This window comes from Macaca nemestrina, chromosome 17, assembly GCF_043159975.1.
Source record: "Macaca nemestrina isolate mMacNem1 chromosome 17, mMacNem.hap1, whole genome shotgun sequence".
Lineage (NCBI taxonomy): Eukaryota > Metazoa > Chordata > Mammalia > Primates > Cercopithecidae > Macaca > Macaca nemestrina.
The window spans coordinates 82,899,274-82,916,056 of NC_092141.1; the positions used below are offsets into that span (position 1 = coordinate 82,899,274).

The 16,783-nt window shown below is 52.2% G+C and overlaps 1 long non-coding RNA gene across 1 annotated transcript; it reads right to left on the minus strand.

Annotated features, from left to right (window-relative positions):
* Positions 1-6,771: 6,771 nt before the first annotated feature.
* Positions 6,772-14,154, minus strand: LOC139359683 (uncharacterized). The gene is made up of 4 exons (XR_011616001.1): positions 13,274-14,154; positions 10,552-10,965; positions 10,069-10,218; positions 6,772-7,035 (listed from the first exon to the last, which is right to left on the minus strand). It is a non-coding gene; the product is annotated as an uncharacterized lncRNA (long non-coding RNA).
* Between the last annotated feature and the right edge of the window lie 2,629 nt (positions 14,155-16,783).

Consider the following 16,783-nt stretch of genomic DNA (forward strand, 5'->3'; position numbering starts at 1 on the left):
GCTGTACCTCATCACCCTTGCATTACATGCTGGTACGTGGGCCACAGAGCCATATGAGCTTTTGTATTTATATCCTTGCCTGACAGGAGTTCCCAGAGCAGCTGGTGTGTTCCTGGGTCTGCCACTACCTTCCCCACACCCCAGGACAGAGAGATGGCAACAATGTAAAAACCACTCCCCACCATACTAAGTGACCCCCTTCCCTTGGGCCCTGCACCTGTGCCCAAGACCCAACTCTACACTCTGACTCCTTTTCTCAGGATGGGTCGGTCTGTTTATTTTGCCCATGAGGCTCCTGTGGTCCTCCTGCAAGTCTCCTCCTGGCTGGACCTGTCCTGAATCCCAGGGCAGACAGAGGTTAGGGTCTTAAACAGCCCCCAGCATGCCCACGAGCAATGTCAGACAAGCTACGAGGTGTCTGCTGCAGTGACAAGGAAGACATTGCTCACTGCTGCAATCACTGGAGAAGACAGACACCTTCCCCACACAGTAGAGCCTTTCTGTGCACAGTGGCCTGAAACAGACACTTCTCCCCTCCGGAGGGCTGCAGAGGGGCCTCCTGCATTAGGAGAAAAGTCGGACCAACTTCCAGCCCTGAGATTCAGCCACATTCCTCCCAGCAGGGACTGACTGTACTTGCTTCCCCCTTGGGAGCCAGTAGGGTTTGGAGCACAGAGAGATGAGTGCACACACCCAGCGCCCTGGCTCCAATTGCCCCAGCTCTGTCCCCCGACATAGCCTCCCCGGCTTTGGGGGAAGTCCTCGGGGTGAGACTGGGCCCAGACTAGGGTGAAGCAAGTCAGGCACTCAGCCCAGGCAGAAAATTTAAGGGGACCCCAGAAACTCACTAAACAACATTTATTGCGGCACTCTTAGGAAACCAACATGAAATAAAAACTATCCACAGTGAACAAAATATCCAAATGTGGAATAAAGACAGGTCTTGTCCCTGTACTCGTACAAGCCACACCCTAATCCCAGCCCGGCCAGATCCTGTCTTTATTTCACATGTGGACAGCTGACAGTTTGTTCATCACAGACTTTCTCTGCTTTGACTACGTGTGATGGTCTTGACTCCTGAGTACTTGGCTGCTCCTCTTAAATGTGGCTGCAGGCAAGTGCCTTGCTCTCCCCACCCTGGCCTGGGCCCTGCCCTCCGCCCCCCAGGCCTCTGGAGCTGCCCTGCACTATTTGCTCTTCCTCTCCTCTCGACTTGGGCCACCTTCATCTCTCACGGAGTTCCGGGCAGGGGACCCCCCTGTAGTAGACACTGTCGGTGCCCCGGCCACTCTGTCTTGGCGCTGACAGCTCCAATGCCCATGGCTGCTGACTGCAAACACCCACGACTCAGTCTGGGAGCTTTTACGGGAACCAGGAGCATGTTTACAGTCCACTTCTGGGGAAGCCGGATCTGCCAGAGAATTAACCCCCATGGATGTTAAAACATCCCAGCTCCTCAGCCCTCAGGAGGGACGATTTGGAATGATGTGGTGCACCTGGCCCTGAGGCCCGTGAAGGGATCCAGGTGCAGGGTGTGGGCCTAAAACATGTCCAGAACCAGCTGATCCCATTCCAGGCTCATTTCCCAGTCTCTTATCAGTGCTTCCTGGGATCACCTCCCCAGACAACTGTTTCTGGGGCCACCTGGCTGAGACAAACCAGCTGCCACTGCCACTGCCACCTAGGGCCACCCGTACCCCTGTCTCACACTGCCAATGCCACCTGGCTGAAGCCCCTTTGCTAATGGGGTCAGGTCGGACAAGGGGGCAATCCCCTTTCCCATCCATCCCACGTCCCTTTGGCCCACAGACGGTTCTGGTAAGTGCAGGAAGCATCCCATTGCATCCCCAGCACCAGGCAGGTGGTCTTGTGTGACAAACCCTCTTCCTTTCCGCTCTAGTCCCTCTGTTGCAGGCAGATCTCATGGACGCAGCCGTCCATAACAGCTGTCTCAGTACTGACTGAGTGGCTAAGCTAAACATCAAAAGCCAGCACCCTATACAAAGGCTGGAATGCAACAAAGGCCCACCAGAAGTTTTGCCTAGGCCTTAGGAGTTTTTCCTGGGCCTTAAAGCATGACAAAACAACAAAGGAATTCTTAACAGGACACATTTAGGATGAAACAAGTTTTATCGGGGGTCTGAAGAAACTCGCCAAACCTCTGTGATTTAGCCCGAAACAAGATAAGGGTAATCACCCCAGCACCTGGACCCATTTAGATTAAGTAAATTTACTGAGACTTCAGAAGAAGGTCTTTAGGACTCAAGCCTTAGTTATAGATTAAAATAAGTTAATCGCTTATGTCTTTTTTGTTTGTTTGTTTCCTAAGACGAAGTTTTGCTCTTGTCACCCAGGCTGGAGTGCAATGGCGTGATCTCGGCTCATTGCAACCTCCGCTTCCCGGGTTCAAGCGATTCTCCTGCCTCAGCCTCCCAAGTAGCTGAGATTACAAGTGCCCACTATCGTGCCTGGCTAATTTTTGTATTTTTAGTAGAGACCGGGTTTCACCAGGTTGGCCAGGCTGGTCTTGAACTCATGGCCTCAGGTGATCTGCCTGCCTTGACCTCCCAAAATGCTGGGATTGCAGGCGTGAGCCACTGCACCCACCCAACTTATGTCTTTCGATGAACGTACACTTCTATTTAGATATATAGCTTCGAAGGTATGTAAGCTCTGGAAAACTTTGTAAGTCTGAGTTGACCTGGCAATAATTTCCAGGCCCTTTCCCCGTCACCTGTTGCAGAAATAAAAACTCTCTTCCTCCCCAGTTCATCTGCATCTTGTTATTGGGCCATGAGAAATAGCAGCCCGACCCTCAGTTTGGTCCAGGAACACCTCTGCCCAGGACTGAGGTAGGATACCAGCGGGCAGCAGCCTGGGAGAGCAGCCTCCCAATCCTCCGCCAAACTCTCCTCTGTCCCTGTCCTTCCCAAGAGGTCTTCTGTGGGCCGACCCAAGGAAGTGATGATTTCACTCCCACCCTGAGGTCAGCTGTCTCACAAAGCACAAGCATAGATCACCAGGCATTCACAGAAGCCCAGGCCCTTTGCTTGCACGTACCCAAGCCCCCCCTAGGATCCCCACGGAAGAATTTCTTAGCAGGATGAATCCTTAAAGGTCAAGTCTGGAAAGGAAAATTCTCAGTTGAAATCTCCGAGAATTCTTAGAGCCCCGACAGTACTAACAATTTCAAAAGAGTTGGTCTTATCAGAGGCCTAGAGCATGCAACAGGGAGGGAGGGTGCTGCCCACCCCTCCTGGCGCCTCCAGCCAGGCGTTGAGCTGCCTGGAGCTAATCAGGAGTCAAAGAGTGGTGGTGACCTGGGAGTCAGAAGCCTTAGCCTCTGAGAAAACTGTGCAAATTTGGGCCTCTGACACATCACCTCTCTGAGCCTCAGTTTTTTCATCTGTAAAAGGAGGGGGTTACACCAGATAATCCCCGGGGGCTCTTCTAGCTGTACGATTTTATAAAGAAAAAAAAAAAGTTCTTCTCTTTGAAGAGTCCTGAGACTTGACAAAAAAGCATTTCTAAGAAATACAATGGAGTCTCCTCTAGGAATTTTTCAGGATTAGGGAAAGCATCAGTCAGTATCGAAAGGAGCCTATAGACTGTATCCTAGGGAGATGGGGCGGGAACAACAGGACCTGGGGTTGGGAGTGGAACTTGTATCTCACTCAAATACTAACCACTGAATCTTTGAACTAAGATCAGTCATTTTCTACAAAACAGACCCCTGGCCAGCATCCAGGACTCTGAGAAACTGGGTCGCTGCTTTTACTAATGTCCCACGATGGGGACACCAGGACAGCTTCCCAGTGGATGCTTCACTGCCCTTGCAGTGGGAGGAGTCCCATCCACCCACCCCTGGAAGCTGAGATAACCACGGGCTGAAGGGAAGAGGCGGCGGAACAAGAGATGGAACTCCCGGCTAATATGAAAAGAATGAATAGATTAAAAACCGCAAGCTACTTCATCAGGACCCACATGGCAAGTTAAACCCACAAATATCGACGCTGAAATGTGTTGAGAAGTCTGTCCAGGAAGGCCAGGAAATCAGGACGCTCACAAAGACCTGCTCAGAGCCACAGCTGCGGCGGCCACCTCCGTTGATGCGGCTTCTGCTAATGAATGCGGCCTTCAAATCTCTCTCTCCAGGGCCCTGGGAGGACTGTTAACACCATTTGCCAGTTAAAGAGCTCAGGAAGATCCTTCAGTTTTAAAAGCACCCCTGCCATGGCTTTCCTGCCCTGGAGGACCTGGGTAATGGGAGGTGAGGAGGAAAGCCAGCCGGCACAGCCCCTTCTCCTCTCCCCTTGAGCCCCCGTGAGAGGGGTCACCGGGCAGGGACCCAAGGAAGGCTTTAGAGTGGGAAAGAAACCGCCACCTGCCTGCCTCCTGCCAGCACTGATGTGGGAGCCAGGAAGCAGCTGGGCTGGTCAGAGTCCTGGCTGGAGACTAGGTGCTGGTGACTTTCTCTGTCTGAGCTCATTCCACCTTGGCCATCTTGGGGATTAAAAGCTGGGAAAGGTCTTAGAGATCAATCCAACTCATTTATCTTATGGTGGGCAAATAGCAAGGTCCAAAAATGCAAAGAGAGTTGCCCAAAGGTACATTGTGGGGATGAGAACAGAAAAGAGAAGTGGAGATTTGGCATAGGCTAAAACCCACACCAAGCTACATAGACTAAGTGGACCTCATGAGCGCCAAAGTGATGCATGTCAGACATGCCTATGTAAGACAACAGACACAGTGGGAATTCTTATGCCCAACCGCCAGGTATTCGCCTGCTAATGGAAGGGCGCTAGCTGAAAAGTAGTGGGAGGAAAGGGGGATCCCAGCCAAGGGGGAGAGGAGGGAGGAGCCTGAATGAGTGGACATGGCCACAAAGAGAGAGCTGATTACAAAAGGGCAGTGGGCTTCATCTCTGTGGCATTGCATACCCTGACATGAGGGCTGAGGTCCCTCAGTGCTTCCAGCTAAGTGGTGTGGCCCCAGGAGAGTCTTTTATCTCCCTTTTCAGGAGTCCTCCTGTCAGAGGTGTTTGAATCAGAGCAACTCCATCTTGAATGGGAGCTGGGTAAAATGAGGCTGAGACCTCCTGGGCTACATTCCCAGGAGATTAAGGCATTCTAAGTCACAGGATGAGACACGAGGTTGGCACAAGATACAGGTCATAAAGACCTTGCTGATAAAACAGGTTACAGTAAAGAAGCCAGTCAAAATCCACCAAAACGGCGATGAGAGTGACCTCTGGTCATCCTCTGTGCTACACTCCCTCCAGCACCATGACACTTTACCAATGCCCTGGCAACATCAAGAAGTTACCCTATATGGTCTAAAAATGGGAGGCATAAATAATCCACCCCCCTTTTTTTTAAGCATATCCTCAAGAAATAACCATAAAAATGGGAAACCAGCAGCCCTCGGGGCTGCTCTATGGAGTAGCCAATCTTTTATTCCTCTACTTTCTTAATAAACTTGCCTTTACTTTACTCTATGGGACTCTCCGTGAATTCTTTCTTGCATGAGATCAAGAATCCTCTCTTGGGGTCTGGATCTGGCTCCATTCCTGTAACACCCCCTTGATGCTACCAGATCACTTACATCCACAGGCCCACAGGAAAAGCTGGAGTAGAGGGCGAAAAACACTAGATTTGGGGAAAGTTGTAACCGGGTTGTAAACACAGACTGGGAAAACCAGCTGTGTCCCATCTGCCTCCAGGCTGTGGGCATGATGTAGTCTTGAAGATAAGAGTCAGGAAACTTAACTTATTACCAAGAATTAGGGTCAGCCACATGCAACACACAATCCAAACTAACAGTGGCTTAACCAAGATGGCAACTTCTTTCTTCTCTTATATAAAACAAGTGCAGAGGTAAGTGGTCTCAGGCCAGTAACGCAATTCTGGGGTTATCAGAACTCAGTCTCCCTCTGTCTTTCTGCTTCTGCCATCCTGGGATTGAGCTTCCATTTCCAAGGCCCTGACTTGGTCCAAAATGGCTGCGGGAGCTCCAACCATCACCTTACAGGCAGCAGGGAGGGAGGGAGTGGGAAGAGCATCTGAGGGGTGTTCCCTCCTAGCTGAGCCGCCTGCCCCAAAGCCCCTTTCTCATCCCAAGCCTGGAATGTATTCCCACAGCCATGCTTCGTTGCTTAGAAAGCCAGAAAATATGATCTTTTATAGCTGGTTCCATCACCTCCCCAAATGTAACAGGGATTCTCTCACGAAGGAGGAAAAGGTTGAGAGTTCTTGGGTGGAATGAGCATTTCTGCCCCTCCTTGGATTCTGTGTGTCTGCGCTTCTGGCTGCGCAACTCTCACCTCAGTTTTCTACATCAGTGAAATGAGGAAAATCAACCCAGGCTCCTCCCCTCCGTCAAAGAAAAGGCGTGATAACAAAAACGTTAATTAAAACAAAAAGACAATTCTTTAACTCACAGGAGGGAAAATAAGCTGGTAAGACCTGGCAAACGCAGCAGGTGCAATGTGGCCTGGCTGTCCCCACGGATGTCCATACTCCAGGGTGTGGGCGACTACAGGCTCCCTGCCATGAAGCCCTTTGATACATAAGAATTCTTTTGAAATATGACTAATTACCCCCCACCTGACTTTAAGACTAGTTTCTTTAATGGATGAGGCTTTTTCAAAATGAGCCCCACCTGTGCTGCTGCCTTTCCCAAGCAGGCGAATGATAGAGAACAGCTGGCAGGAAGGGGGGCGGAGACGGGGGACAATGGGCAGATGAGAAACAGAAAATCCACCCACCTTGCCGTGCCCAGTAGGACCAGCTTCCTCTTCTCCAAATCTTTGGCCTGAATTCCTCCTAACGAGGACTCCAGTGAATCCCATCCCTCTTCCTTCCCCAGCCAGCTCTGGTGCAGCTACTAATGAGTGCTGGAGGGACCCAGGGCTGGGAGCAGCCACGCGGTACCGATGTGGACCGTGACGGCAGTTCTGTAGTTACAGGTTGATGCTCCTTCTCCCAGACACGAGAGTCTGCAGGCCATGGAGATGAGAAGGCAATGCTTCTGCCCCTGGGGAGGAGGAGGAAGAGGATGAGGTCAAGGAATATGAGGCAGCAGAGGGGAAAGGACCATAGGAGGCTCTGGTTTAGAAAAGCAAACCCAGCCTCCAAGAGCAGCACCCTAGTGAGGCCTTCATTCTCCTCAAAGGAAAGTTGGAATAAACAATAGAAGACGGGGGGAATCAGCCTGGCAAACATGGCGAAACCACGTCTCTACTAAAAGTACAAAAATTAGCCAGGTGTGGTGGCATGCACCTGTAATCCCAGCTTCCCAGGAGACTGAGGTAGGAGAATCACTGGAACCCGGCAAGCAGAGGCTGCAGTAAGCCAAGATCGTGCCACTGCACTCCAGCTCTGGGCAACAGAGCAAGACTCCATCTCAAAAGACAGGAGGGAAGGACAATGAGGAGAAAGAAGGAGAACAAAGACACTGATCTGACTTTGGGCAGCTACAACTCTGGCTATGTCTGCAAAGCCTGGAAGAAAGATGTACCCTCGTAACTGCCCCTCAGAATGCAAAAGACCCAGGGAACATTTCTCCTGAGCACACATTTCTATAGAGCTGTAGTGTAGACATCTGTGAGATCTAGGGGAAATGAGATGGTGACATGCAGGGATTCCATTAAGCATCAAGGAGAACCTCTCAGCTGCAATAGCATCTCAGAGAGGGATACATTTGAGGAAGTTTTGCAGGATGAATAGGAGTTCACTGAATGGACCAGGAGGAAAGAGCCTTCCAGTCAGAGGCAGCATTGTGTACAAAGCACAAGAGTGTGAAACGTCAAGGGATGCGCAGCTGATTGGGTCTGGATGAATAAAGGTTTGTAGGGAGGGAGAGCAACTGGGGAGAAGGTAGGAGAAACCAGTGGGTCCCTCTCCCAAGTGGCCCAGGGAGTGTGGGCTTTGGCCAAAGTTAACTGGGAGCCACCGAGAGGTATTAGCAAGGGGGAAGCACATTTTAGAACAAGCACTCTAGTGCAGAAAAGGGATTTTCAGCAGAAAGACAAACTGAGGGACTGTTGCAATGCACTGGGAAGAGGTAGCAAGGTCTGGAGTTACTGCAGGAATAGTGGGGAGAGAGGACAACAGGGCCTATCTCAGGGGTGCTGACATGACTTGGAGGCATGTGGAGGGACCTAGGGTGACTCCCAGATTTGACTTGGGGACAGGGTCAAGGGTGACACTATGAGCTGAGCTGGGTAAGAAACACAGAAGAGGGAAGGAATTGAACAGGGAGTGATGGGTTTGCTTTTTTTTTTTTTTTTTTTTTTTTTTTTTTTTGAGATGGAGTCTCACTCTGTCACCCAGGTTGGAGTGCAGCGGCACAATCTTGGCTCACTGCAACCTCTGCCTTTTGGGTTCAAGAGATTCTCCTGTCTCAGCCTCCCAAGTAGCGGAGACTATGAGCATGAACCACCACGCCCTGCTAATTTTTTGTACTTTTAGTAGAGACAGGGTTTTGCCATCTTGGCCAGGCTGGTCTTGAACTCCTAACCTCAGGTGATCCACCTGCCTCAGCCTCCCAAAGTGCTGGAATTATAGGTGTGAGCCACTGAGCCCAACCTGAGTTTGTTTTTCAACATGTCGATTTTGGAGTGGCAGGGGCCTTCAGGTGGAATCAGGTAGGAGGCATTGGATACATGGTACAGGAGTGTAGGCTTATGTAGGTCATCCATGCATGCCTGGCTCTGGGATCTTCGCTTTAGTTATTTAAATCGCAGGCCTGCCATCTTTTCTTAGGCCTCCAGGAACCTGGTCACATCTAGAGCAGAGTAAGTGAGCCACTTGGGGAGGGCACAGGCTGCTGGGATGGCAAGGGAGGTTGAGTGGGAATCCCCGGGGAGGAAACCTCCCTCCCGGCAGCCCCCGCTGTCCCACTTGTGAGATGGAGCTCTGGGACCAAGCAGCACACCCAAACACAAGACAAAAACTTCATCAGAGCTGCTCACATAGGGAGCAAAATGCTGATCAGAAGCAAATTGTCTCCCTAGGAGGCCTCCAGTTGAGAAGCCTAGAGCCCTTCTTTGCTATAACTCTAGAAGCACGGACCCGCAAATGAAGGGTGAGATGGAGGAGACAAAGTAGGGATAGAGAGAGGCAAGCAATGGTGAGGATTAAGGAGAAGAGAGGGAGAAAGGGGAGGGCAGAGAGGAGTCACCCTAGAGGAGTCACCCTGGGGCCCAGAGACAGGTGAGACCAGTCAGCAAAGGATCAAAACCGTGACTTGAGTCCTTCGGAAGCAACCCTCCGATTTCCTCCAGTGACCTGGGGAACAGATGGTGTCAGCAGCTCACTCTGTCTGGGACAGGTACCTACTCCCAGATACAATCTCCTCTGAGGGTCTGGTCTACTGCTACCTCTCAAAAAAGCCCATCTTTGCTGTTCCTGAGACAAAGACACTGCTCACAGGTAATCCTGGCTGGACAGATCACGCCTGCCTCTCCAGTGGCGAGTGGAAATTGGATTCGCCTCATGAGACTTGATACCTGGGACTGCTCGGAAATTGCAAGGCTATTTACTCCCCTCTCCAGCCTGAACCTTGGATGCAGAGAAATAAGCCCACTTTAAGGGACATTGCCAAAGTCAACAGGCCTCCTCTGTGACCCTGGTCTCCTGGCTTCCAAGAGGGGAGGTGGCTGAGTGTCAGTCTGGAGTCACCCACTCAGAACAGACGATGCTTTCCAGAGAAGACCAGGCACCGAGCGTTGGTCCCTTAGACTCTTCTGAAATGAGGGTGTGGAGGGGACGGGGAGGCAGAAACAAAAGATGTGTGAGATGAGAAGGGAAAGACCACTTCCCATGCATGGCAGCTTCCCTCTCACCATTGCAAAGATCATGAGCCAATTATTCCATCAAGTTAGATATTAGCGAATCCAACTTTATTAGAGCTTCAAGGCGCATGAAACGTTAATCACGGAAACCTTGATATTCTGCAGGAGAGAGACTTACTCTGGGAAGAGGAAAAAAAAACACTTTCATTTTCCTTTGAGGTTAATACAAGGCTAATTTGAAAGCACTCGGTTAATGAGAAAGCTAAAAATACCTCTAGTACGATCACATGCCTGAGTCCCAGCTTCGGTGGCTCCAGCCGCTCTGGAACACGAAGCCGGCTTCGGGAGGAAGAAACGGCTCTGGACTCAGAGGACCGGCGCCTACATCCCCAGGTGGTTACAAAGGTGCACCTGTCCTGAGGCTGCCAGATTGACAGAGAGAAGAAAACAGGAGGCAGAGAAAGTGAGGCAAGTCCACTGCTCTTTACATCCCTCCATTATGGGAACATAAAGATTTTACTTTGAGTAAAATCTCAAGTGCAACCAGGCACGGGGATGGGTTTTCCCTGAGCCACACATGCTCCCTCGCCCAGCTCTGCCCACAAGGGCAGCCGTGGGACAGTCAGCGAACAGGGTGCTCAGTGTGGTGGAGGAGACAGTTTTCCTCCAGGGGAAGCAAATTGGACAGTAACTACCCCCCGCCCCACCGCGCCCCGCCCCGCCCTGCCCCGCCCCAGGTGATTGCAGCAGCTCACCAAGTGACCAGAAGCCATCACAGCAAGAAAGGGATGAATTGGGGAAATTGAGAAGGCGTGGTCCGCTTCAGCCTCGTGGGCTCCTGAGCACGTGCACGCACGTGTGTATTAAACCCAGAGAGGAATTTGATTTAAAAGAAGAAAAGCCCTCAGGGCTGGCAGCTGTGGGAGCTATTAAGGAGGAGAGAGGAAGGTTCTACGTGTCTGAAAAAATGATCTGGGGAGGTCAGCGACAAAGCCACCGGGAGCCGTCTCCTCCAGGATCTCCAGTTGCCAGGAACCAGGACGTGGGTTTGAAGCTGCCACGGACAGGGCTCTCTCCCGGCTGTGGCCTCAGACCCTGGACTCCCAAACAAGCTGGCTGTTGGCCTCTGGGCTTATGAGATGCAGAGATCCCCTTCTTTACAGTCCAGGCTTTGCAGGAAAATGAAGAAAGTAGAAGTGGGGGGAAAGTGTCATGTGCTCTGTCCCCCACCCAGAGACATATATGGCACGTTCTATCTAGAGCTGGCTCCTCGCAGGGCCCTGGATCTACATGGGGCTGGGGCCAGCGCCCTTCCTCCAGTGCAGCCAGTGATCCCCCTCCATGTCCCCTGCAGTGCAGCTCCCATCGGGCAGAAAGAGGTGGATGCATCTCACTCTGTCTTGCCATTGTTAATGGCATGCTTATTTCTCCCGTTTAAAGAACGCCAGGAGGCCGGGAGTTGTGGCTCGCACCTGTAATCCCAGCACTTAGGGAGGCTGAGGCAGATGGATCACTTGAGGTCAGGAGTTCGAGACCAGCCTGGCCAATATGGTGAAACCTTGTGTCTACTAAAAATACACAAATTAGCCAGGCATGGTGGTGGGCACCTATAATCCTAGCTACTCAGAAGGCTAATGCAAGAGAATCACTTGAACCCAGGAGGTGGAGGTTGCGGTCAGCCAAGATCACACTACTGCACTCCAGCCTGGGCAACAGAGCAAAACCCTGTCTCAAAAATAAATAAGTAATAAAGAACACCCGGAGCAGATATTTGAGTGTCAGAAACACATGCCAGGATTCTCTTCCACCTCTCACCCTCCTCACCCTCTGCTCCAACCTGGAACCAGGAATGAAACACAGGGCCAGGTTTAGCCATGGGCAGATGGGAGGCAGAGAGAACCGCTCTCAGGGTGACTGGCAATTGCAAAGAATTCCTCTTCCCTGGGCTCCACAGTTAGAAAAGCAAAGCCCGCCCACTCCCAATCCATCCACCTCACATTTATTAAAGGCCTACTGTGTGCCCAATGGGATGTGAGCACCTCCACCAGGGAAAGCCCAGATTGACTCACATAGGAAGACAGGGATATTAGGCAAATAAATCCATTGAACCCATGCACTGAGTAGTTCTGGCTTGTTAGAGTAAATAGGAAGTGGTTTTACGTGTCCCTGTAACTCCCCCTAACTACATTCCGTCAAACCTCCCCTGCCTTCTCCCTTAAAGACGGCTGGTCAAATTATATACATTTCAGCTGTGCCCAGCTATTAGCGCCATCTCACCCCTGTATTTGGTTCGGTTTGTTTTAAAACTTCTGTCTTTGCAGAGTTCAAAACTCCACTCCTCCCTTCCCATCACCATCCTCAGCAGGCCAGTCCTAGCCATGGCTGTTCAGGGTTTGGGAGTGGGGTGGGGGTCTTGCTCTTTGTACTCTCCAGCCACTGCCTCCCTGCCTGTCTGGCTCCCTCAGCCATGAGGGGCTGGGGAGACCTCAGGTGGCTCTGGCCGGTGGCCTTTCTAAGTCTGAACGACCATCCCTGGCCCCACTGTGAGGATGGGGGTCACATGGACCCTGCAGGGGCCCCCACAGCGCCATTCCTTGATCTGGGAGGTCCAGCTCCTGCCAACTTCATCCCCGCCCCCACCACTTCCAGCCCCTTGCCCCTCACCCAGCCAGGGACCTTCCTGGTTGGGACACCTGCACGACGGCTGCATCTCAGCTCCCTCCTGTGGGGTTCACTCCATGCAAGGCAGGGGTGCACAACTCTGCCCGCCAGGTGGGAGAGCAGGCAACATCCTCACCACCCTTCCCTGGACCCAGCAGACCTAGTTATCCCCATCCTCAGCCTGCATGGCTAGGCAGTCTGTTGGCTACACTGCTGGCCTAGCGGGGAGCTGCCATAATATGGGAGAGAAAGTCCCCCTTTCCTTCTTCCATAGGAAAGGAGAGAACAGCCTTCTTTCAGAAACCACACTTCAGCAAGGCCAGCTTCCTCCAGCCTTTGGTTGACTTGTGGCAAGGGAGATAATAATAATAATAATGGGTTCCGTATCCATTTTCCAGGCTCACTCACTGACTCATTTATCCTCACCACAACCTCTGATAACAGTAATATTGATCTCTTCAATTTATTTTATTTTATTTTGAGACAGGGTCTCACTGTCACCCAGACTGGAGGGTAGTGGGCATGATCTCAGCTCACTGCAACCTCCACCTCCCGGGTTCAAGCAATTCTCCTGCCTTAGCCTCCCAAATAGCTGGGACTACAGGTGTCTGCCACCACACCCAGCTAATTATTATTATTATTTTTTTTAAGATAGAGATGGGGTTTTACCATGTTGTCCAGGCTGGTCTCCAACTCCTGAGCTCAAAGTACAAAGAGCAGGACCCCCACCCCACCCCAAAACCCTGAACAGCCATGGCCACCTCTGCCCACCTAGGCCTCCCAAAGTGCTGGGATTACAGATGTGAGCCACCGTACCTGGCCCAATATCTTCATTTTAGAGATGAGTAAACTGAGGCAAAGGGAGGCGATGCGGCTTGTTCAAGATCATACAGGAAGTGCCAGGAGCTGGCTCCACAGCTCACGCCCTTGCCTGGCTCTGAAGCAGCTCGCTGAGCCCTGTGGGGTGGAAGTAGGTGGCAGTTCTCCAAATGTAAGATGGGTGTGCTGAGCCCTTTCCCTCTCCTTCTGGGACAGGTATCTGCAGCCTTGCTGTCAGCGCCGGAATGCAGAGCGGGGCAGCAGGAGCGTGTGACAGGGACACTCATCTCTTCCAGAAATGGGGCTGATGGCACCTCGTGGAAAAGACCAGGCAGGGCCTGTCGCAGGAGGCACTTGGGTTGCTGGAGGAAGGGCGGAAGGGATGGAACCTGGAGTGGGAGGAGAGAGGGGTGGACTCCTGGGCAGGTGACAGGTTGTGCATAGCTTGGAGGCTGTGCTGAAGACGTGAGGTTTGTCCTAGAAGCAATGGAAAGCTGGAGGGATTTAAGCAGAGCTAGGTCAGATCCCAAAGACTGGACCCAAGAGGAAAAGTAGTTAGCACAGGGCCCTCGGCTGCTGGAAAGCAAACAGGACTGTCTTTGAGCCCTGGCCTGGTTTCCTGCACACCATCCGACCTAACAGAAGCGGGGAGACTTAGGGGAGGACTGAGGTGGGTGGGTCTTACCCAGTGCTTTGGGGACCCTCCCTAAGGTGACTCAGAACATCTGTGCAGCAGCCTAAGGCCCAGCAAAGGAAGGGACTGCTGAGGCTTCCTGCCCTGCTCCTTCCCTCGGGGGCTTGCACGCAGCTCTCCGGAATCCCACCCATCTGGGGAATATATCGAGCTATGGATCATAACCCTGTAACGTGCAACTAATGTTCTGTGGACAGTTACACAGCAGCGCCACGGCAGACTCAGCACCAGAGGATGGAAGGCCACCCCTCCTGCAGACGGGGCCTGCCCTGCCGCCCAGCTGCTCTGTGTTGGGGCCTCCCAGGAAATGAGAAAGGAACCCGGGCACCAGCCCTGGGGCAGCCTGGAGGAGCCTGTCCTGGCCCGAACACAAGGACAGAGGCCAGAAAACCCTATGGCGCTCAGATGGGGACCCTCGGAGGCCACAAACCCAGCTAGATGACTATAGTAGCTGGTGCACCTGTGTTAAAACCTGACTCTTCCCCGGCTCCTAACAGCTTCCACTTGCCGAGCGCTTTGCCAACTTCGCCCAGTTAAACCTTTGGAACAGCCCCGTGGGGAAGGTGTTTTCCCCACTCTGTGACTGAGGCCCACCACGGTGGTCACACATCAGGACTGGGAATTCAGACTCTGCTCTGATTAATTCAAAGCTCTCAGCTCCTCGGCCAGGATGGAAAGCAAACCACTCATGCTCTCTGAGCTCCTGTTACTCATTCGTAAAAGACCGACGACAGCTCCCACTTTCCAGAGCTTGCGAGGAGTCCGTGCTGGCAGAAGGCCTGGCACAGGGCTCAACGTGGCTACATTCGATTGGGGTTCTCCAGGGAAACAAAGCCAACGGGATGTGCATTTCTAGGTCTAGAGAGAGATTTAGTTCAAGGGATTGGCTCACTTGATTGATAAGGGCAGCAAGTCCAAACTCTGCAGGGTGGGCTGGCAGGAAGGAAGCGGGAGGAAGAGATGCAGTTGAGTCCAAAGGCCGTTGCTGGCAGAACTCCCTCTTTCTCGGGGGCAGGTCAGGCTTCGTTCTATGCAGACCTTCCACTGATTGGGCGAGGCCCACCACACCATGGAGGTCCATCTGCTTTACTCAGAGTCCACTACTGTCAAGGTCATCTCATCCAAAAAACACCTGCACAGCAACATCCGGGGTAATGTTTGACCAACTATTTGGGCACCGTGGCCCGGCCAAGTTGACAGTGAATTAGCCATCACAACGGTGAACATACCCCTGAGGCGGCCGTTCTGGGCAGAGATGCTGCCACTGCCAACAGCACCCACAGCTAGTGTTTATGTGTTCATGGTTCATCCCTGGGGATGTGGGAACTCATGAGTGAAAATGTGGCATGCACACAGCTCTAAAGGGGACCAATGAAACTGGATATCCCCAGTGGGTGAGCCAAGCTGTGCCCAGATCCTGGGGCCAGAAGGGCTACTTCACTGACCCCACAGAAGGGTGGGGACTGTAGAAGAAGGTAGACAGAACTGGGTTTAAATCCTGGCTCTTGGCCATGACCGTGGAGAGAGCGAACCTCCCTGAGACTCAGTCCTGCCTCCATGAAATGAGTATAGTGACCGCAGCTGCACGGAGCCACTGAAAGGATGCAATGCGTCAGCGGATATAAAGCACCTAGCTGGACCCAGCCCAGTGCACAGACGCCTTCCCTTCCCAATCTTACCGAAGAGAGGAGTACGTCCAAAGCAGAGGAGAAACTTAATTAGGATTGGAAAAATGTGAATTCCAAGGCTTATTAAATTCATGATATTTTTACTTACCATGTACCCAGAAATATATTTAGCAAAGCAATTTACACCATCACTGGCTGATGGATTGTGGTTTTCTAAGTTGGGTTTTAAGATGTAAATGGGCTCCAATCAGAGCACTGCTTGGAGGGAGAAAACCTTCCTCTCCACCGCCCTGGTCCTTGGGCTCCAGCCTCACCTGCGCAGCCTCCCAGGACAGACAGATGGCCCTGCGCTCCCACCCTCCACGGAGGCTCTGCTGGGGTCGGGCAGGGAGTAGAGACGATAGAATATCAATGGTAACAACCATTTATCTAGCACTCACTGTGTGCCAGATGTGGGAGCTTTACCTCTGCTATTCACTTGACTCACGCAGCACCCTTGTAAGATAAAGGGCCTTCGGGCACCTTACCAGCTGTGTGATCTTAGGCAAACCACTTGGCGCTTGCTCTCTCTCTCTCTCCCTCTCTCTCTGTCTCTCTGTGTCTCTCTGTCTCTCTCTCTCTCTCTGTGTGTGTCTGTCTCTCCCTCTCTCTGTGTGTGTGTCTGTCTCTCCCTTGCTCGCTTTTTCTCCCTACCTCAGTTTTCCTCATCTGCAAAGTGGAAATACTAATACCTTACACTGGAGAAGCCCAGTGGCTGAAAGTTAATAAATGCTCAGAATTAGAAAGGGGTGAAAAGGAAAATTTCCTGCCCGAGGTCAACCAGCTAGTAAGTAGTGGAGTTGGGATTCCAAAGCAGGTGTAGACGCTAAAGCTCTTGACTGCAAGTGGGGATGGACAGGCACACAGACACGCAGACGGGGCCTCCCTCATGTGCACGTGTAAGCGTGGGAGGGGGTCAGTGAGGTGTGGCTTAGCCTACCCCAGCAACCCACACACACTCCCAGAAAGCCCAGGCAGGGATCATGCTTCTAGGACCCGCTGACACTTTCCAGATGAGGCAAGGTTTGCTCCATAAGGTCCCAGCTTCCCCAGGGCAGGCCAACTGCAAGAAGACGCCCAGCCCAGCACCTTCCTCCTTGTCAGTCACTGTCCTCCCTCTGGAGTGCCCTTGCTTGAATCAAGGGC